The sequence below is a fragment of the Pinus tabuliformis genome, chromosome Q (genome assembly GCF_031772625.1).
Source record: "Pinus tabuliformis cultivar Carrire ecotype Pingquan chromosome Q, CPIR1, whole genome shotgun sequence".
Classification (NCBI taxonomy): Eukaryota; Viridiplantae; Streptophyta; class Pinopsida; order Pinales; family Pinaceae; genus Pinus; species Pinus tabuliformis.
In genome coordinates this window covers 898,384,734-898,409,026 of record NC_142296.1, presented here as the reverse complement: position 1 = coordinate 898,409,026, position 24,293 = coordinate 898,384,734, and positions in this window count along the sequence as shown.

Genomic DNA, 24,293 nt, shown 5'->3' with positions numbered 1-24,293 from the left:
ATAACTAATGCAAAAATAGGACAAGTTTCATCAAGCCTTTTGAGGTAAAGTAATCGTTCCTCCTCTGGTGAAGTGACAATGAGTAATTCAAAAACTAGTTTTAATGAAAGAATCTCGCATTTAATTGGAAGGGTTGCCTCTAGACCATACACCAAATGAAAGGGTGTAAATCTAGTTGTTGTCTTAGCTGCAATTCAGTATGCCCATAGAGCTAAAAATAACATAAGGTGCCAATTTCATTTATGCATCCCAATAGTTCCTTGAAGCATTGTAACCAAGACATTCTTGACTGCCTCAACTTGGCCGTTGGCCTGTGGATAGTAAGGATTTGAGATGTTGTGACACAAACCCAACTAAGAATTAAGCTCTATCATCATATAATTTTGAAAATGAGAGCCATGGTCGGTGACGATGGCTTGAGGGACACCAAATCGAGCTATGACGTGATTAAAAAGGAATTGAGCTGCAGTTTTACTGTCAACATCATATGTAGGCATTACCTCAGCCCATTTAGTGAAATAATTGATGATGGCGATGATATAACCATGCCCCTTGTCTGAGCGAGGGTTACATGTCATGAAGTCAACACCCCATTTTGCAAAGGGTCTAACGATAAAAACTGGGTGCAAGGGAGCGGACGGGGCACGCTGTTCGCAGTTATAAATATGGTAGGCATGACATTTTTGGACTGCTAAAATGCAATCTTTGAAGATTGAAGGCCATAAACAACTGATGTAGAGGATTTTTTGAGCCGTATCATATCTTGACATGTGACCGCCATAGGCCCCTAGAGTGTCAGTCATTTAATACTCTCTCATCTTCCTCAAGCATTAACATTGACGAAGAATGGAATCGACACCAACACAGTACAAAGTATCCCCAATAATTCGATAAGGTTGGGACTGATGTCAGATGCAACGACGTTCAAAGTTGAATAACTCCTATAATTTTTTTTGGGTCTGGAGATAGATAATGATATCTCCATACCATGGGTCAACAATACTGATGAGGAAGAGAGTTTCGTCAGGAATCAACTCGTCAGATGCAGTAGACGTGGTTGTAGAGGGAAGGTCACAAATCAACTCGACAAAAACCAGTGATTTCTTTGATTTAGCTTTAGAAAATTCCAAATCAAATTCTTGTAGGATAACAATCCATTTAGAATAATTCCCCCCCAGCAACTGACGAGTTAGAATGTATGTCATGGGGTTGCAATTAGAAATCACAGTGGTCTTACGTAAGAGAATATAGTGGCGAAAACGTTGAACAACGTGAATGACTGCCAAAGCCAATTTCTCGACATGGGCATATCGAGTTTCAATGTCAAAAAGATTTTTACTCAAGTAATAAATCACGTGTTCATCTCCATCATCATCATCCTGAACAAGTACCATAGCAATAGTACTATCAGTGATGACCAAGTACAAGAAATAATCGCGGTGATAATTTGGGGGATGTAGTAAAGGAGCACTAATGAGGGAATTCTTCAATGCATCGAAGGATTTTTGAGAAACTTCATCCCAAATGAATGGGATCCCTTTCTTTAACAAGTGAGTAAATCCCTTGGCAAGTTCAACGTAATTTGGGACAAACGATGAAGGAAATTCACTTTCCCTTGTAAACTCTACAACTGATGTAAAGAAGATGGAGGGGGAAAATTGATAATGGCCTCCACCTTAAGGGGATCGATATGGATGCCTTCTTTGGATACAACAAACCCTAAGAGATGACCAGATTTGATGCAAAAAACACACTTATGTGGATTCAATCGAATATTGTAGTGATGACAGAGAAGAAAGATCGCTCGAAGGTGATTAGGATGGTCTTGATGCTTAGTAGAATGTGCTCGTAAGTTGTTGAGATATGGTTGAACAATACACTTAATATCGTGAAAGGCATAAGACATCGCTCGTTGGAAGGTAACATCAACATTATTCAAACCAAAAGGGGGTTTTTTGTAAGCAAAGGTTCCCCAAGAACAAATAAAACAAGTTTTGTGTTGATCAGCAAGAAAAATGTTAATCTGGTTGTATGCGGAAAAGCCATCCATAAAGGAAAAATCTCACTCCTGGAACATTTTTCAATGATTTGATATATGAAGGGAGTTGGATAATTATCTTTAGGACATGCCCGATTGATACCATGATAGTCAACACAAACACGGATAGTCCCTTGTTTCTTAGTCACATGAATAATATTCGAGACCCAATCTATCAAATGGAATAGGATAAATGAAATCATCTTTAAGAAGTTTTTAAACTTCTCCCTTTATGGCACCTACCTTTCTAGGGTGCATGGGGTGAAGAGCTTGATGAACAGGCTTTGCATTCAGATAAGTAGGTATCTCGTGCATTACTATTCTTGGATATATGTTAGGAATTCCTTCGTACGACTAGGAAAAGACATCACAATTTTATTTGAAGAGGGCTATACAAATCTTGATCTCATCTAGAGAACAAAAAACCCTATATGGATATTTTTGACAATCCCTGGTTTGAAAAAGATGTCGATGGGAATTTTAGCTGAAATGTTTCCCATGTTTCCTTCGGAAAACACTTTGTGAACCAAAATAGGTGTCTAAAGTAGATGAGTCGGTACACCAGAAACAGGGATTTCTAGACAAGAGGAAATCTCACCAAGGCTTGGGAGAAAGGAGGAATGATGATGGGCATCATTCCATGGAGTTTCCTCGAGAGACATAACTTCTGTGACACTTTCATCAGTTCGAAATGTCTCATTCAAAGGATCTGGAGAATCCCAAGAACCGAGCCAGGGAGATTGCAAATATGCATCTAGACTCATACTTAAATGATCATGAATTTCAGAACTAGCCACAAAAGCCGAAATGATAGCCTGATATGCTTGCTCTACGGGGCTAAGTGGCATAACATCCCCAAAAATGTTAATCTGATCAGGATGGGGAATGACACAAGTATCATGACAAGTTCAAACCATGTTAATCAAAGCGACGTTCAGAGTTGGAATGGAAAAAGTTCCCATAACGGAAGAGTCTTTGAAAATACCCACCCCAACACTCTTGTAAGGGATATCATCATTCCCAACATATGGCACATTTCCATTTGAGGCGTTGGAAGAGAAAAAGGCGAGCTGATTGACAATGATTATTTTTCCTTGATGAGGAAAATAGAGCACACAAAATAGGGTAGAAACCAGGAAAAACATTGCATGGGTCTAGGTACAACCAAGTAGAATATTGTAATTTAGATTGGCATCGACAACTTCTACTTCCAGGTTAAATTTTTTTCCTTCCAATTGATTTGCAGAGTCATTGAGAATACCTTATGGATGGAAACCTCTACCATCGAAATCTTCCAACGTATTAGGAGGCTGGTTGAGAGGTGGAGAGCCAATAACTTTCCAACATGAAAGGGACATGATGTAAGTAGAAGCACCCTCATCAATAAAAATCTAATGAATAGTCTTCCCTTGATAACAACTTATATATGAACGGAAAGTTGATGCAGGATACGAGGAATGTGGTTTTAGATATCAAAAGTAATCATGTTTTGGATCAATCGATCCTATGGTGGATAATAATTCTTTTCTTTGTGATGGAAAAGTCTGAAGGACTTCCAAAGCTGACATTGCCGAAGGCACATGAGCCAAATTTTCCAAAATGTTATAATACTGAGCATCTCGCACATTCAGATTATATGATGACTTCCGAAGAACACCTTTCGGAGGTGGTTAGATAATAGAATCATTACTAGGTCATTGAATATGAAGAGGACCATAATTGGGTGGAGTGGAAGTAGAAGGCATATCAGTGGCATCATTTTCCACAATTGGTTTGGTAGTAGTCTAATAATATTTTGATCGAGTAGCAACAGAGACAGGTGCCGTGCCACTCATAAAAACTTGAGAGCCTCCAGATGTAGAGGATTGAGGTTGATATACCAATTGAGTCTACTATGACAGAAAGGGTTCTTTCAACACGACTGATGTCCCTGGGGTGCTTTTTAGAAGACGATTAAACTCAGCATGACGGGGACAATCCTTGGCATAATGATCTTCATCACATGCAAGACAAGGATATTTCGGCTTGCGTTTAAATGTATCATCAACAAATGGTTTAGGAGAATCTTGTTTAGGGGTATCAGATTTAGCCTTACCTTTACCCTTCTTTTTCTCTTTCGAGGCTTTGTCTGCGGTGGTAAATTGGACAACATTCACCTCAGAAGTTTTACTAGGATTTTTGAAAGTATTCAAGGGAGGAGAAGGTGCAGTAGTGGGAAAGGATATATGCTTTGTAGAAGCAGAAGAGACATTACTAGAAGTTTGAGATACTGACCCAAAAATACCTTCAACGAGTGGTGTCTCCGCAGGTTGAGAAGATGTTAGATTAGTTGAAGGTCGCGGGGCATTTGGTAAGAGATCATAGAGCATGCCAGATTGTGAATATACCAAATCTATATACTGAGAACAGGCGATGGCTTATTCTTCAGCCACACAACCACTCATAGCTATGTCTTTGGTGATTTGATTAACAAATGAATTAGTAAATCATTCAGTTAAAATCTCATCAGGGATATCGAACTTAATAAGACAACACTGATGTCTCCATTCATGGATGTAATCGAAGATGTGAGTAGCAGTCTTCTATTTCATAGACGTTAGGATATGGATCCTAGTTTCATATTGAACTGGTAGCTGAAAATGAGTGACAAAATCCATAACCAAGGTATTGAAATCTTGAAAGGCACCTTGAGGTAACTCGATGTACCATTCAGTAGCAACACTCGTTAGAGTGCGCTGGAAAAGACATAGTCAAATGGAATCGTGGGCCCAATAGTTGGACGAACACCATAAATGGTAGGTCATGACATGAGCCTGGGGGTATTCTCTAGACTTCCCTTTAGATTTTGGACAATCACTAGGAATTTTGGTAGGAACCGGAGGCCGAAACAGTGAATGGAGTATTGGGTTGTTTGTAAGCTTCGACACATATGGTAACTACAATGTAGCTAAAAATGACAATTGCAGATTAAATGGCATGAAAGGCCTTTGATAAGGTCTAGATTGAGTATTCCAACCTTGTTGGTCTGATTTTTCCCCCATAGTGGTGGATTTTGAACATAGGGATTTTGATACTGCCCCTACCGGGAGGAATTTTGACCATACAAAGGTTGAGTTTGTCCCCATTGAGGTGGGTTCTGACCAAGATAGGTTTGATATTGACTCGACATAGGCCATTGAGAACCATAAGGAGAATATGTAGCATGTGAGGAGTATTGACCATAGGGTTGCTGATGCAACGGTTGACCTTTCTAATGCAACAATTTACCTTACTTCTGCAACGGTTGTTGATAAAACCCTTGCTGCATGTAAGGTCCTTGTTGCTGATAGGTTCGTTGTGGATATTAATACATTGCTTGCTAATATTGATTGGTTCCTTACTGCTGATATGAGCCTTGTTTCAAAGGATTAACAACTAATGAAGGATAAGTTCTAGAAGCAGACTGAAACTGACCAGATGACCCAAATGAGGGATTAGGACCAGACTGCATTTGGTATCCTGCTTGTTGATTGAGAGGTGGGTTTTGAGGTTTCTATGAACCATAAGGAGGGTATGGCTGTTGGTAAGGTATTTGAGCGAAAGAGGCTGCTGATAAGGAATTTGACCAGATCCAAATGGAATGGAGGTTCCACTAGGATAAGGAATACTACCAACAATTTGAATTATGCCTATAAAGTGAGTTTGGGATCCGAAACACACACAATATCCACCAGAGATAAGAGGTACATATGGAGGAGGTGGTTTCCCCCTAGGTGGTGGGATAAACAACGTTGAAGATTGGCCACTCAATGGAGGAGGTGTAACCACTGTAGCGGTTGAAAGAGGAGATGAAGAACCTATAGGGACATTAACTGCCCCAATCATCACTGTAGCTTGGGAAGAAACCGAAGGTTGAACAAGAATTTGGGAAGCCATGTTGAAAAAATGGGCTAGTGGTAGGTATAACACCATATGACCATATCGGATGGCGATAAAGCAAAGATGCGCTTGGAGTACCCGAAACCAAATTACCAAGAGAGGTATAATTCAGAGGAAGTAGGGGTACTACACTGCTTTCAGGGGGTGGAGTCATCCCACCCCCTATATAAGGAGAGGGAACATATGGAAACCCTTTAAGCGGAAAGGGATATTCAGAAGCATCACCAACACCAGGAGTATGGGTGACTGAGACTTCTAGAGGAGGATCTCGAGGAGACGGTTGCATAGATGGAATCTCACCATCAGATATCATGGGTGGAAATAGTTGATGAGGAGGAACCTGCGATGTATTAGGAGAACGTTCCAAAGGTACGTAAGGATTATCGAAAAGACTATATGGGAGTTGAGGAGATATCACCAAAGGATCCAATTCGTAAACTAGATTCGGGGGAAACAACAAGAACAATTGAGGAACCTCATGCCTTTCTAGTTCAGAATCCTGATATGACGAAAATGACTCTTGGGGTGGTGGACGAGAAGCAAGGGGTTGAATGCTCAGGGCAAGTCCAAGTTCAAAACCTTGATCTTCAAGTGACTTTGGAATCTCAGGATAGACTCCTTATGATAACCCTTCAATATCATATCATGGAGGGGGTATGTGAGGTGAACTCGGTGGTTCTGCCATGATAAAATTTTCTCAAAATCAAAAGGAGAGGAGGTGATTTATTTGAGCTTTAATTAAAATTGACCATTAATAAGTCATAATGAGGCCAAGGAGAACTGCATGGGTAGGACATGTTATCGTGGGCAGTAAATTTTAGAACTTTAAAACAAAGAATAAATCAAACAAGGTAATCTAGGCAAAATGGTTTACCAAGTATTCGTGAACTGCTATATACACCTTAGTGGAACCAAGGACTTAACGTACGACAACTAATCTCCCTAAATGTTGTGTTCAGTGTATCACGTCTACAAGGCGGCTGACTCAATTACCTGTGTCTAAAGGATAAAAACCTAGTGGGGTCTCCCAATATATATGTGACGGTATGGGGAACACAAGTCCATGTTAGCGTTGTCTAATGTGTAACCGTTTGATGAGAGCGTGCCCATATACTTTCCATACGTGGAGCACCTCTGATATACTTGAAAGTACTGGAGAATGATCCTATATACTTCCATATATGGAATGAGATATCACCCCGGGATACAACGCTGGCATATAACGACAACTGATAGGTTTATAGGCACTGGAACACGTCCCTAGCCTAGACCTCTAAATGTTTTCGTTATGTTCCAGATGATCCTTAGGTTAATTGAGTAAATTTTAATGTTTATCTTGAATTATGTTTCAATTTTGGGGCTCAAAATGATGTCACCTGAACACCTAAGATGCAACTATATGAGAAAATAAAACCTTTCCATTTCGATGAAAGCTAGACTAATCAAGGGAAGAAATTTCAAACAATAATGCATCAAACAAAATGTCTTCCACTAACTTTCACTTTCGCTTTCCAAATGCAATGCCAAAAAGTAAAAATGTTTTTCACTTTTCACTATCCTAAATGCAACTTTTCAAGAGTAAAATGATTTTCACTTTTACTAAGATGCACTTATATGAATGATGTTTTTCTTTTGATTTTAAATGATTTAATGCAACTAATGCATCAACTAAAGCAAAATGAAATTCTATTCAAATGAACCTACATGAAAATATTTTTCACTTTTCCTTTTCAAAAAATGATGATGCACTTCTTTCAGATTGAGAATCAAACTATGTGATCTATGCTTGATTATAGACCAAAAATAACTTTCCAATGCAAATAACCTAATGCAACTTGAAAAGAAAAATTTGAAAAACAACCCAAAGCAAATGCAAAATTATGTTTTCCAATGATTTCCACAGAAAACAACACTCAATCAACCAACAAAACCAGTATCCCAATGACACAAATAAGCAGAAAGCGATGACCAATTGACTAGAAACCCTAGAACTCAATCAAATTTTCACTCCTAGTACTTCAAAGCCAATGAGACAAATTTCACAAATTAATGAGATAGCTAGACAAAACATTGACAAATCGAAGCACAAAGGATAGGGAAAGACCTTAGAGGTAAAGAAACACTGGACACTATGAGAGAAACCCTAAAGTTCTCAACTTTTATGGATCAATGCGACTGTTACAGTCGAATCCGTGCTGATATGGGTTACAGCGTGACTAAGGAAAACACATTGGTAGTGCAAATGTTCCAGGAAAAAACGTGCTGGGTGAGAAATATTGGGGAAAATAAAAATAATTTCAAAGGGAAGTCCAGAGTTAACACTCTAAAGTACTAATCACTCAAAGTGTAGACCTATACAGAATCCAAATGACTCATAATTCAATGGTTGGCCAAAATGATTCAAAAGACCAAACACAATAAAGAGGTTGAAAGGGCTATTGGCTCCCCAGCGGAGTCAACATTTTTTTGTGAAGACAATCTCTTCTACGGACAAAAGCGATCTCTCTAGTCCTATGACAGGATCTAGCAACAAACCAGATAAACTAGTGGAAGATTTCCTAGTTTATGTTGAAAAATGAAAAGTGAGAGAGAGAAACCTACCTCACTCTGATGCTAAGCACTCAACCTTTGATGATGATCTCGATCACTTAGCTTCCAAGTTCGCTCCTCACTATTCCTTGTGTTCGAATACCTGCAAGAGAGATCAAAAGACAACAAGAGATACATGAGCATACATAATATAATTCAAACATAAACTACACGACAGATCAAGGAGCATCATGATAAATGAACAAGGATTTATACACTTATGGAAAGTAAAGACCAGATGTATTTATTAATGAATAAAAAATGGAAGCATACAACCATTTCTTGATGTTGGAGACCTCCTTTGTAGTGGCTTTCCAAGTCCAAGCCAAGAGCATTCAAACACTGCTTCTCCCTAGTTATATGGGAAACATTTGGGCATAATTTCAACATAGGAATGTAGGCAAGCAATGACCACCATTTGGATATATAAGGGTCTTGATTTATAGGAAGGGAGAGAGAGTTATGGATCCAAAAAAGAGGGAGGAAGGTCCACATTCCAAGGGAAAGATCCCTAAAGTTAGTATCAAGGACTCAAAATGGGAGAACTCAACCATATCTTCATCCAAAAACATCCATCTAGTTGTTCTTGAAGATTCTAGCAAGCAAAGCTTCTCCTCCAATTTAGGAAAGATAGATAGAAGAGGTTCAATGCATGTTTTCATATCAAAATCTGTGTTGGTGGCACTGGGTCAACATGTTACAACCAATCATCAGCACAAGCCAGTAGTAGTGCAAAGAGAACTGATCTTGAAAACTAGGGTTTCAGGCAAATTTCTCTAGAATTGTCTGAGGGTAGTTCTTCTTCTCTTATTCGGGGAGGTTTCTATATGTGTTTCATGGTGAGTACACTGAAAAATTTCATCATTTTGATGCTTTAGGATACAAAATGGGAAGTGTGACAAAATACTGTGTAATAGATTCCCCCTAAATCATGAAGGCAGAACATGGAGTGATGGGTGAAATTATTTACAAGTCAAGGCAAGGACTTTGAAAAACACCCTCAAGAGACCTGCAAATCAAGCATGGTACAATATACATAGCTGACATCTCTGATATAAATATTCCTAATGATACATCTCTAAATAGGCATCTAACAATACCTGAATCCACGACATGGACACATCCATACCAATAGAATGGATCATGTGTATGGATCCACGACATGGACGCAACCATCCGAATAGAAAGGATCATATGTAAAGATCCATGGTATGGACTAAACCATCCGAGTCAAAAGGATCATATATATGGACCCACAGTATGGTCACAACCATTTGTATAGAGGGAAACGTGTGTACAATAATGAATACTCATAACTCCACACAACCTGGATTTATTAGATGAAACCCAGAGTCTTCATCTTTGTCTCGATCTGATCAATGTACGAATTCTACCATGTGAATAGATGTGTCGAAGTCAAACATGATAGAAAACAACTTGATTACTGGTCAATGATGTAAACCATTAATAGGCACGAGAGAAACCACTAATAATGATATTTTTTCTCAAGGCACAACAACATCATCCACAAGTGTGAATAATGAAGTTGAAGTTGAACACCTGCAAAATCATTCGATCGAAGGAAAATGATGTAAAACTATCTTTGAATGCGAAGAGCTTGCCATTTAGGCATGCAATCTCCAAGGTACTGGAAGGGAGTTTCTAGATCATCTTCCTGGATAATGAATTGAAGTCGACAAGAAGTGATCCATCGAAGGAGGGACATAATGTATCCCACAACATCGACATGAAACAAAGGATATAGTAGAGTAGATAAGATTAATCTAGGATTGTTACGGAAAAGTCAGACAAGGTATAAGTGGTAAAAAATGCAGATGGGACTTCTCTTGAACATATCAGCGACACGACTCCAGAGTTTCGCAACATTTGACTCACCATAAGATCGGAGGTCATGATGACAATAGGGAATAATAAGATGAAAAGCAAATGGATTCCAAAAACCTAGGAATGCAAGTGATGACGTGAGGATAACCAAAAACCCGACATGAGTAATAGATAAGTGTCATGTTCAAGAGTGACATCTTGCCTTTACACAAAATACAAGAGGTGTTCACTTTCATTTTTCCTCGCTATTTCTAGCGAGTACCTGATTATTTTTTATCACAAGCTTGAAAAGGATAGAATATGCTTGTCATATAAGTTCATCCTTCGGATGAATCCATCCTAGTAAGTTTAACGAGTCCTAGGAAGGAGAAACTTGGTCTCATCATGGCGACAAGTCCTGCATCATTTAAGTTTTACGAGTCTGACACAAGGGTAACTTGACATCATTTTCATGTTTAGAGAGTTTGAGAAAAAGGAAAAAAGGAAACTCCAAAGGTCCCTTTTTGTAAATCGTCTCTTGAATCCAAAAAGGTAGAAAACGATATCTAGGAGAACCTCTTAGCCATGTTCGACTAAGGTATTCCTTTTTCGTACAATAGTCTATCTCAATCCGGAAAATGGTTAAACTTATACTCAGTAGACGTCATTTCATTTACTTTAACGAGTTCGAAATGACAAGTAGTCGACAATATTTTCATATTTCGAGAGTCAGAAAAGAGTTGAAATATGACTCCAAGGGGTTCCTTTTTCGTTTGTTTTTGACGGGTTCGAAAAAGTGATAAATCAGTCAAAATTAATCACTGTCACCATGTATCCATGACTTGTCGCTGCACAAGTGAAACACACATTACCCATTTCGACAAAAAATATTAAAATATAAGTAAAATGTGCCCTCATTTGGTAAAAAACTCACAAAGTAAACATATTTTTACCATTTGACATTTGTTAAGTTGGAGAGAAATTTTTACCCTCATTTTCCCCGATATTCAGGTTAGGAGTGCGACCAATCCAGGACACCATTCATCAACCCATTTGCTGCAGGTAAGAGATCTATCCCTTCTCTTCATTTTGATTATGATTTTAGGTGTTTTCATCCATAGGATAGGCAGTAAGGAGAGTTGGAAAAAAAATTGTGTCAAGGGCGACAAACGCGGGTTTTACCCATCGGGCCCATGTTTCTAACCCTGTGTTCAACTGCGTTAGCACACTAGAAGCGTGGAAAAATATGTAGATAGTCGCGTTGGGGCAAAGTTACAAAATTTTCGAAAAATCCTCTATATTTAATGATTGTTTCCTGAATTTTCCTCCATGGAAGCTCATAAAATCTTGGTTTATGGATGTTCCACATGTTAATCAGTGAAAAATGGTGATCTGATGGAAGGAGAGAGGACATAAAGCAAAAGATCATTAGGAAGCCCAATACCCAAATTGCACAAATTCCCTTTGAGCATGTGGGTTACTAAAATTATTCTATATTTCTGGGATTAGGACCCAACTTGAGTTACTGCAACATTTGGTTGGTTGGTGGGATGTTGATCATCAACTGTTCATCATTGGAGATCAAGATATTGAGATTGATATCTCAGACATATATTTCATAATGGGTTTGTCCAGGAGGGGACAACGGATTCAACTATCCGGTTCCTGTACTGGAGTGGAGAGCAAATATTTTTTGATTGTGAGACATCGCCCAGGCTTCTGGAAAACCAAGAGTGGGAAGATAGACATAAATACAATCACCAATCTCCTACTGAGAACAATTCTCCATACCATGACCAGAATAGTTGGGGCTCAAGCTTTGCATGAAGCGACTAAATCCAATTTCCAGTATGTGTTATAGACATTTTTGTGCCTTACAACTCTAAGCATGAAATGTCCATAAACCAAGGGCTCCTAAGTCCCTAAAAGTGTTGTTCTAACTCCTAAAGGAACAAGGTCAACAAATTACAGCTTCTCCCAGAAGTTCTCCACCAGAAACTGCTCAGAATCAGTCAAATCAGGATCATTTCAGCTGCTCTACTAGCCAAGTGCGTTGCATAGCACCCAAGTCCACTAGCTAGGTGCGTTGCAACGCACCTAAATGCACTACCAGGGTGCGTTGAGCGGGAAATGACAAGTGGCAGAGTCATTCCACGAGGTGGAGAGACAATGGAAGCTTCCAGAATCTTCTCCAATGACACTTGCCTCACTGAATTCGACCAAGGATGAGTAAGAGGCTCTCAGTCTCCAAGTGGAAGCAAGAACTGACAGAGAGAAGACACTAGTCAAATCATAAGCTGACTCATACTCCTTGCATACATCTATATATGGATCCCTCATCCCAGAGATCCAGAGGCTGGAATTTTGTACATTGCAAAGAATTGCTGTTGGTTTTGAGATAGATATCAGAGTATTAGGTGATTTATGCTTTGTTGGAGGTGAAGAGGGGCTTCTTTGCTGGGAGGTTGAAACTGTCAATGAAGAGAGAGACTGGATCAAAAAGGACACAGGTTGGTTCATCCTATTCCTCTTTGTTTATAGTTCATAAAGAAGAATACAAAAGTAGTTTTCTCTGTTTGTTTCTAAGGTAACTGTCACACCTTAGTGGGATAAAGTCGTTCTGAATAGACACTTATCCCAATAACAAAATGGTGACTCCGCTGGGGACGATTGTCTAGTTAGTTTGTTTGTGTTTCTCTTGTTGTTTGTTTCATAAACTTAGAAGTAGCAAATCGAACTGCATTTGCCATTAATAAATGCAAAGTAGACGTCTGCTGCTTCAATCCATTCACTGGATCTGTTTATGATTGAACAACTGATTCACAAATGATCTGATTGCCCTTTGTGATAGCTCTTAGACCTTCTTTAAATCTACCCTCTGATTGTGCATTACTGATTGCTTTTACTCGGCCAAAAACCATAGATTAAACTGCAAACCGTGACCCAGAAACCGGATAGAATTCTCGTTTCTGCCCCAGCGCAGGTACTGTGAAGAGTTCCTGCATTTCAGCGCAGTTCCCGAGAGGGAAACCTGCGTTGCAATCCAGTTTCTCTGTGTAACAGGTGCGCTGATCAGCCTAGCCTTGTGCAGCTGAGGTTCTTTGCTTCATTTTTTTTCAGTTTTGTCTCTGATTTTTACAGCATGTGATCAGTGTATGTGTCTGTTTTAAAACCCCTTTTCCTTGCTGTAATTCCACCTCAGTTGTATAAAAGAAACTGTAGATGTTTTTGTGTGTTTGTTACGTCATTTACAGTTTTCCATTGCAAAAGTAGAATAGTCATACTGTCGTCCTTTGATTCAGATCTGTCGCAAGTGTCGATTTTGATCATAGGAGAAAGTTCATTTGCTGTTGACAGTCGATTATGCTTTTACTTTTGCCTTTGGTCTGAATTTGTGACTTTCTAGTGTCGAAACGAGTATTTATTTCAAAATCACAAAGTGTCGTAATCATATCTACCTTTTGATTTCGAAAAGAAGCTTGTTTGTGTTTTTCACTTGAAAGCGAATTCAGATTTGTACAACAACTTTCTTTTTAGGCATCAATATTAAGAAAGTGAAAAACAAAACACATGCATGTGCATTTGCATATTGATAGTCTGTTTGGCTTGATTTAGGAAAAGTGCATTTACAGTGTGCTCTTTGCTCTTTGCGAAAAGATTGTGTCTTTCTTTTCCCCTTGTAGCTAGGATTTTCATTGCTGAAAAGAGATAAAAGTTTGTTTATCATCTTTAGATTGCATTTAGGAATTACATCTACATCTCGTGGTGATCCCAAAAGAAAAACTTCATAAGAAAGATCAACTTAAAATAAACTCAATGAACTTAACAATGCTTTGGAACTTAACGCACAACATTTAGAGGTCTAGGCTAGAGACGTATTCCGGCGTCGTAAAGCCTGGTAACTGTTGTCCTCACTGATGGTTGGGTGATTCCTCCACTTTGAGACGATAAGTGCCAGTACAGACTTGTGCTCCCACGTACCGTCGAGTATATATTGGGAGACCCCTATAGGCTTAAAACCTTTTATCCATAGGAAGTCGTGTCAGCCGCCCTACTGATCGCAATGCACTGAACACAACATTCGGGAAGATTGACTGCCGTACCGTAAAAAGTATTCTACATTTTTGCGATTGGTTTGGTACTCCCTTTACCTAGACCTCCAGAGCAGTCCCTTTCGTTCCTTTTCAGACTCCTTAACGAAAAAGGTCAATCTGAGCACTTGTCACTTCAGGCTCATTAAAAATCGAAGGAGACTAGAGTCATCTTTTGTTTTTTCTCGACTCTTAAAAACTGAAAAAAACAGTTGTGTCAAAGCGTGTTAAAATTTATTTTAAATGGAATATTCATACCCTTTTCCTATGTTGATCTTGGGTTGAGAAAGTGGAGCCTACCAACCAAGGAATTCCCCTTGGTGGAAATCCTAGTCCCTTCTCCTCTTGGGGAGATGTTGGTGCGCCCCATATGGCCACATTGTCGCTTCCAGGACTGACAATTGGCTTGCCAGTATGGCTCTTCTCAACCAATGTCGTTCAGAACACCACTATTCCTGAACAATCGAATCAGCAATTAGACGAGTCCAGAGTTACCCACCAGCCTTCTACTTCCTCTAATTCTTCCTCTCCTCCTTCCTCTTCGCTTGATGGAGCTGGTAAAACTAAAAGCCAAGTTCCTAAGGAGAAGAAGGAAAAGAAGAAGAAAGAGAAGAAGAAGAAGGAGCCAAAGGCGAATGTGGGAAAACGAGTGTCGTCTAACGAAAATCCACACACAGCACCGACCAGGCCTAAATCGCCATGCGTCATTTGCAAAGGAGACCACTTTCACAGAGATTGTCCTTGCATCCCCCGGATACTAAGGGACTGGTCTCCTCGTTTGCACAATCCGGTGTCATCAACCTCTGGTGATCATGTTGAAAGCACACCGTCAACTAGTGAAAGTGAAGCCCCAGGACAAAAAGGGAAAGCTAGATTTCCTTGTAAACTGTGCGAAGGCGATCATGCCCTCCACCGTTGTCCCTTCTTAGATGAAGCTAAAAGAGTTTTAGATGATCGTCCGGTTTCACCGTTATGACTTCCTCCTGGATATAAAAAACTCTTGCCGAGTCCGTCACTAGTTGAGAATCCAGCTGGCCCACTCAGGTGGTTGGCTGAAGCGCCTATCATTGAAGATAAACCAACTGAATCCATACCAGACGAAAGTCAAAAGGTCAAGGCGGCAGTTGACCCGGTCTTGCCTTCAGAGGTTTTATCTTCGGATGATACAGTCACTGAAGAGAACAAAGATGACACCATCCAAATTCTCTTCATCAACACAGACTCCGACGAACATGGGGGAAATCTACCCATTCCTTTACCGCAGGAAGGAAGTTCGTCAGAGCCATACCCGATCGTCTACTCGGTCCCACCTCCAAGCAACCTAGTTGTCTCCTTCGACTGGAATCAACTAGGCAGATCTTGTTTGCCAGCAAGCATACCATTCCGAATTATCGTTCAAATATATAGAATGGTCATGGCTGGTACCATCATAGATGAGGGGGCTTCTGTGAGTATCCTTTCCTCTATTGCTTGGAAAGCGCTTGGTTCGCCATCGCTTTTGCCTGAGATGAGAAATCTGATAGGCTTTGATAAAGGAACCAGTTGACCTTTAGGGATCATTCCCGATGTGCCCATAACATTGAGAAGGAAGACAGTTCGCATGAACGTCATGGTAGTTCAAGGACCCTTGGATTATAACCTACTCCTTGGACGAAACTATATTTATTGCATGGGAGCCATCGTCTCCTCACTCTTTAGAGTAATGTGTTTTCCGCACGAAGGAAGAGTGGTCAAGCTCGTGGACCAGCTTTCATTTCCCGGATCACGCATAGCAAATAGTCATATACCATCCCTAAATGGTCTCTTCACGCAAGAAATGTCTCAATCCCCAGTCCGTCCTCCCGATGAGCGCGAGTAATTCGGAGGGATATGACTGAAACCCAGGGGGCATGCGTCCTGGTCTGCTTCGGCAGGAAAACTTCGGGTATAGGGTAGGTTTCCGTGGGAGAATATGACTAGTCTGTACCCCGTCCGTCGGTGGAAGAGGGGTTATTCTAGAATAAGATTCTCTTGTCAAAGTTATGTGAGTTGGCGGACGTCGTCACTCACCCTTGTTTATCTCGGTAGACATCGCCGAAGAAGTGTTTTGTTTGCTGTGTGAATAGAGCAATCTTTGGGTAACCTGTAAGAGGTAGGCCTCTCCTGATAGAACAAATGTTTTGTCTGCAAATTGAGGGGTAACCTTGAAACCATATTTTATACCTGGGGGCATGCAAACCTTTTGGAGTGCAAGCAAAGAGCGATTATTTATCTGTTTTTTGGATTGGTCGTTTCCTAACTTGCATAAAGAAAGGATGTGGGGCAAAACTCTAAAAGTTGCCGTTTCTATATGAGACATTCTTATCATATGACTGGATTAATCGAGCAATTTTAGCACATAGTTCAAGCTCGTTAAAAAATAAACATAATACATGAGCAAATGCTTCCACCCGCGTTTAAGCTCGTTAAAAAATGAACTATTCCCCGGTAAATAACCACCGTGAATGAAGCATTTCAGCCATTAAAGCCTTGGTCGTGTTTGCACCGTCACCTCCACTTTTCCATTGGCCGATCATTCACCTCCATTTGATTGTTTACCCATTTTGAGGAACAACTACGAAGAGTGATTTCACTAGCCATCCTTGTGACACTGCCATGATTGGAAAATTCCAAACCTTACCTGGAATCAGCTGCTACCCATTTTATCACTCGTTCCTCAAAAGATGAGACTTCTTTAAGCTCTTTTCAACTGACTCATAAATATGAAAAGATTGCCGAGTTTTGGCCTTCCAGCTCGTTAAAGCGACAGGAAGTGCTATCCCTCCTCTAGATTTTGATCTTTTTGGACCTGAGGGATTATTGCACAAAAAGATCGAGCGCTTGTTTTGTTCGGCTCGTTAAAGCTAATCGAAAATTCATCCCTTCTGTATTGTTTTATACTTTTTCGGACTTAAGGGATTAGATGACGAAAAAGGAATTTTGGAGTTACCTTTACGTACCTTTTCAGACTCTCTAAAAATGAAAAGGACCGAGTTATCTTTGTCGTTAGACTCGTTAAAAAGATTAATAGCGACAAACTTGTCTTTAGACGAGAACGAGTTTCACTATCGCTAGGCTCGTTAAAACATAGCGATGGGTTTTCCCGAAGGGAAAATTATAGAACAAGCATATGTTATCCTCCTCAAGCTTGACAAAAATAAAGAGGTACTGGTCAGCAATGACTGGGGAAAAATTGGGAAGAAAACTCAAAGAATCTTTATTGGTAGCAAGTCGCTCTTGAACATGACACTTCCACTCCGTGCCTGAGTCGGGTTGGGTTGTTTCATTCACTGGTCACATCACCATGGTCACGCCATACCATCCACATTTGGGGTAAATGCTACCAATCCATTACATAAGTGTCGCCGACATGTTCAAGAGAAGTCATCCAGAGAAGTCACCCGTGTCCCATCCACTACCATACATTATACTCCATTCTTTCATGACCGCCACCCTGAACCATATATCATCAGATCGTTTTCACCTCTATCAAAATCATTTACTCCGTTCCGTGTCATTGATGTGGGATTCATTAAGGCCCTCCTTTGACGGATCGCTTCTTGTCGACATCAGCTCATTATCCAAGGAGTTGATCTAGGAACACCCCGTTCTGTACTTTGAAGCTTGCATGCCTAATGGCAAGTTTCTCACTTCCGGCGACAGGTATACATCAATGACCTTCGACCGAAAGATTTTGCGTGGTGTTCGACGCCAAGTCCTTTATTCACACCACGTGAATTGTACTGCAGTACCTTGAGGGTCATTATCATTATCGGTGATTCCTCTCGCGCTTGTTAACAGTTTACATCATTGACTGGTAATCAAGCGATGTCTTTCCATGTTCGACTTCAAAACATTTCTCACATGGATCGACTTGTACTTCGAGTGAAGATCGGACGAGATTGAAGACCCCGGATCTAGTTTCATCCATCCAGGCTGCGATATATATTCAGGAAAATAAAGACATTGAAATGTATAGCATTGCAGCACAGATAATCATCCTACCAAAAGGATGATGACTCTATCAGAATCATCAGTCTACCATCAGACGATTGTCTGTCCTATGTACATGAAAATGAATTTATAAAGCTGAGCATGGGAATGCCCGCCTCAGCTAGATCATGAAAATAGTATGAAGATAATGTATTGTATTGTATCTTATTACAGGTCTCCTCCCAGCATTGAAAGAACTTCGGATCCTCCTAATAAATCATTTCACCCGATAAACGGCCTCATACTTTAGGGGGCAACTGTTATAGACATTTTTGTGCCTTACAGCTCTAAGCATGAAATGTCCATAAACCAAGGGCTCCTAAGTCCCTAAAAGTGTTGTTCTAACTCCTAAAGGAACAAGGTCAACAAATTACAGCTTCTCCCAGAAGTTCTCCACCAGAAACTGCTCAGAATCAGTCAAATCAGGATCATTTCAGCTGCTCTACTAGCCAAGTGCATTGCATAGCACCCAAGTCCACTAGCTAGGTGCGTTGCAATGCACCTAAATGCACTACCAGGGTGCGTTGAGCGGGAAATGACTAGTGGCAGAGTCATTCCACGAGGTGGAGAGACAATGGAAGCTTCCAGAATCTTCTCCAATGACACTTGCCTCACTGAATTCGACCAAGGATGAGTAAGAGGCTCTCAGTCTCCAAGTGGAAGCAAGAACTGACAGAGAGAAGACACTAGTCAAATCATAAGCTGACTCATACTCCTTGCATACATCTATATATGGATCCCTCATCCCAGAGATCCAGAGGCTGGAATTTTGTACATTGCAAAGAATTGTTGTTGGTTTTGAGATAGATATTAGAGTATTAGGTGATTTATGCTTTGTTGGAGGTGAAGAGGGGCTTCTTTGCTGGGAGGTTGATGCTGGATCAGGAATCATCAGTTGTAACTCCTCCTGGAACTTCTTGTTATATCAATAAAACTATTTGAGTTTCTCCTACATGCTTGTGTATCATTGATGTTTGTTACATTTGTATTTTTAGCTTAAATCTGATCCTAAGCTATTTATGAATATAAATCCATGTCTTTGTGTAGTTTTCTTCTTCTGTGATCTTACAGGAACTTGGTGAAGCTGGGAAAGTAAGGAAGCAGGTAGCTGGAAACTGTCAAAGAAGAGAGAGATTGGATCAAACGACTAGTGCAAGACACAGGTTGGTTCATCCTATTCCTCTTTGTTTATAGTTCATAAAGAAGAATACAAAAGTAGTTTTCTCTGTTTGTTTCTAAGGTAACTGTCACACCTTAGTGGGATAGAGTCGTTCTGAATAGACACTTATCCCGATAACAGTATGCCATAGGTTGTCTAAGTCCCACAGTTTTTAACTGGTGTGAAGTATTGTTGGTCAACATGAAGGACCAACTTATAAAGTGCAAGACAAGGAAGTTGAAATAGTTCGACTATGGATCTATCTTGGTGACGTTCTTCTTGGAACATGTACCATTGTTTAGATATCAGTGGATAGAAGTGGATGCTCTAGCGCCCAGGGATCCACTATTATTGAGATGGGGTGAGTTGATGCCTCGACATGGAGGTGGTCAACAAATGTCATTTCCTCCAGCATTTTTTGGATGGCTGTGACAACAACTAATCATGGTAGATGATTGGGTGTACGCTGGAATGAATTTTTGGGGAGATATCGAACTTCCACTTCCACTCGGTACACGGTGGATTGATGTAGGTAAAAACTATTTTTTAAAGTTTTTTATGTTTTTGTTTCATGTGTACTGAGATTTGATACTTGTGATTTTGGCAGATGTTGGACCAAAGAGACTTCCAAGGGTTTCTCTGATAGCCAGGAGGGTGGCACGACAGATAGAGGATGCTTCCTATTAGGAGGGGGCTGACCAGATCATAGAGGTGGAATGCAACCTGGAAGCCTTGACAAGAGGTATCCTAGAATATGCGTCTATTGATGAGGTTCCACTGCGATATCAGAGAGATACTGTAGGGGTGTTTGCCAGAATGTGTTGGTTGTTGGGCTGAGTCATCAGGGCTATTTCGTGCTACCATGAGAACCATGTTGGCGGATAGCCATATCTAGTTTTTATTTTTCTACACTTATGTAGCCTCGAGAATCCATGTGTCTCAGAACAATTTTTTTTAATATTTTGATGTAACATACATTTTGCAAATATATATATATATATATATATATATATATATATAGACACACACATGTTTCCCTTGATGCTTATCTAATGTTTCTATTATATGTTTTTGTATTTACATATGATGCAAATGTCTATCTAGAACGTAATTAGCCAATGTATCTGTTAATGTGTTCAAATGTCTCAGAATATGTTGATAAGTGATATAATAAAAGTCTCGTTCCAAGAGACGAACTCGCAAATACATTCTCAAAATATGAGGGTTTCTGACTGAATATTGTCTGTTAAGTTGTAGTACAATGAGTTGTGAATTGATATTAACGACTAACTCTCTAATGCCAAGAGCAATGACTTTTGACAAAATCTCGATAACCGCATTATATTTGACAATGTTATTAGTGGTAGGACCTAAACATATGCCTTGCAAATTCACTAACTCACCATTAGGGTCATAGATTTCCCATGTGGAAGAAGATAGATTCCGTGTACTACGACAAACACCATCATCGAAACCGACATAAAGGTTTGATGACATCTGCAAACCAAGTAGAACACGCGGTAAGCAAAGGAAAACACGTTTGCAAAAGCAAACAAACACACCAAAACCAACTACACACTAATGATTCACACTAATGTACAAAGTATTTACACAAAATCACGCATAATACTTTTTGAGGTAAAGCTTGTTTCAGGGCTCAACCAATTGATTTCCTTCATAATCAACCAACTCATAGGCACCTTTTTGTAATACTCATTTAACAATGTAAGGCCCATGCCACATTGGTTCAAATTTCCTAGCTCCCAATTTATCATTGGCTTGATCATATAACAGGACCAAGTCACCTTCAACAAAAACACAGAGAGTAACAATTTTATCGTATTGTGATTTAACTTGTTTCTTTTGAGCTTCAATAACTAATGCAACAATACGATGAATTTCATCAAGCCTTTCGAGGTAAAGTAATCATTCCTCCTCCGGTGAAGTGCCAGGGAGTAATTCAACAACTAGTTTTAATGAAGGAATCTCACATTCAATCAGAAGGGTTGCCTCTAGACCATACACCAAATGAAAGGGTGTAAATCCAATTGCTGTCTTAGCTGCGGTTTGGTATGCCCACAAAGATGAAAATAGCATAAGGTGCCAATTTCGTTTATGCATCCCAATAGTTCGTTGAAGCATTGTAACCATGACTTTCTTGAGTACCTCAACTTGGCCGTTGGTCTGTGGATAGTAAGGAGTTAAGTTGTCGTGACGGATACCCAACTGGGTAGTAAGCTCTGTCATCATTTAATTTTGAAAATGAGATCCATGGTCGGTGACGATGGATTGAGGGACATCAAATCGAGCTATGACATGATTAAAAAGGAATTGAGCCTCAGTTTTACCGTCAACATCACATGTAGGCATTGCCTCAAACCATTTAGTGAAATAATCGATGGTGACGATGATACAACCATGCCCCCAGGCCGAGTGGGGGTTACATGTCATGAAGTCAATACCCGATTTAGCAAAGGGTCCGACGATACAACTAGGTGCAAGGGAGTGGGTGGGGTGTGCTGCTTGCGGTTATAAATATGGCAGGATTGACATTTTTGGACTGCTAAAATGAAAACTTTGAAGATCGATGGCTAGAAATAACCAATCTCAAGCATATTTTTTCTTTGTTTAAAGATTGTGTAAAATGAAACTAATCTCTAGCACAGTTTGTCTCTATTTCAAGCTTGTGTAAAAATGAAACCAAATCTAAGCATAGTTTTGTCTCCATTTCAAACTTGTGTAAAAATGAAACCAAATCCAAGAATAGTTTTCTCATGTTTCAAGCTTGTGAAAAAATGAAACCATCTTCAAGTATCCTCAAACATAGTTTCCCATGTTTCAGGATTGTGTAAAAATGAAAACATTCCCACTTTACCTCTCATGATTACCATTTTATCAGCCTATTTTTTTCTAGACGAACCTTGGTTTTTTCATTCCATCGTCACTATCTCTTGGGCCGATCATACGATTTCACTTGGTTGTTTTACCCTTACTTGAGGAGCATCTGTGATGAGTGGTGTTATTAGCCAGCCTCTTGACACACATGTTTTGAGCAGTTCCATCATCACCAAAACTAATCACTATCATTTTATACCACTCTTTCCTCTAGGTGGAGTCCTCTTTCAGCTCTTTTCAGACTCCAAAAATATGAAAATATTGCTAGGCACTTGTCTTTTCGAACTCGTAAAAGTAAATGAAATGATGTCTATTTTGTATAAGTTTAACCCTTTTACGGGCCGAGATAGACTAGCTACGAAAAAGAAATACCTTAGTCAAACATGGCTAAGAAGTTTTCTTGAGTATTGTTTTCTACCTTTTCGGACTTAAGAGACTAGCTATGAAAAGGGACATCTGGAGTTTTCTTTTTCACATTTTTTTCAAACTCTCCAAACATGAAAAAGATGTCGAGTTATGATCTAGGTGGATATTGGCAGCCACTTGCCTATTCCACTTGGACTCTCACCATTGTTTCTTTCAGTTTTTCAATTTCCTTAATTGTAGCACAATTTACTATTTTTGGCAGTTTTTTAGGTCCTGAACTTTCGGAGTCGTTTTGAGGCCCTAAATGACGTTTTTTTGGAAAAATTGCTTAGTGGTTGTTATAGAAATCACATTGGCCACTGTATTCCTCAGAGAGATCTTTCTAATGAGGTATCATACACATCAAACGAAGATAATATGACCAAGTTACAACCCTGGGAATTTGGCTGCCCAACTAACCCAAACGGGGCCCATAAACTCTTGGTATTACATCTCCTCACGTTAGGGTTTTGGTTGTTTAGGGTTTTATCTTATTGTTCAGTAATAAAAAGGCCCTTGAGACTCATTATAACTCAATTCAGATGCATGTAGCCGCCACATCTCTTCTCAGAGACAATTTACCATCGCCTGAGCTAGTCTTATTTCCATTTTGTTTGTTAGCATATTTCAGTATTTGATATTAATGAAATGAATTGTTATTTCTACTGCATCTCTATATTTATGGTTATATCTATAATTTGTTGCATTCCTGTTTAAGTTCAGATCAGTGGTATTAGAGCAATCTTCTCTTTCTTGGTTTTTCTTTGCATGTCCCCAACGAGGTCAGGTATAAGGAGTTATGGATCGATATGGTTGAAGCATTGCAGGATCAACCTCGCAAAACCCGACGACCTCCCATGGCAGAAGAAAATAAAGATGAGGGGGTAGGAGATCCTTTCAAAATGTTGCTCGAGGAAGCCCTCGAGCGATAAAGGGAGGCGATGCATCTTCATCCAATAACCACTCTAGAGGCACCACTCCTTTTAAGGTACAAATTAAATTTGATATTTCCATATTCAAAGGCCTGATAGATGCAGACGCCGTAGATAAATGGTTAAATATATTGAAGGATATTTTTCAGTTCATGACTTTTCCAATCGGGAAAAAATTACGTCTGCACTTCTCAAAGCCGCCCCACACGTCAAGGACTGGTGGGAAACATATTGCGAGAAGAGGGATGACAATACGACCTCACTGTTTTCAATCGAACCCACTTGGAATTCGTTCCAGGATGCCATCAAGGTGAAGTACTACCCATGTTACACAACATTTTGTCACTGTCCTTGTACTCCTCATTCCTTGATCCTGGAGGATCTATATAGTGAACCCTACATGCTTACCCTTCATGAATAAACCCCCATTG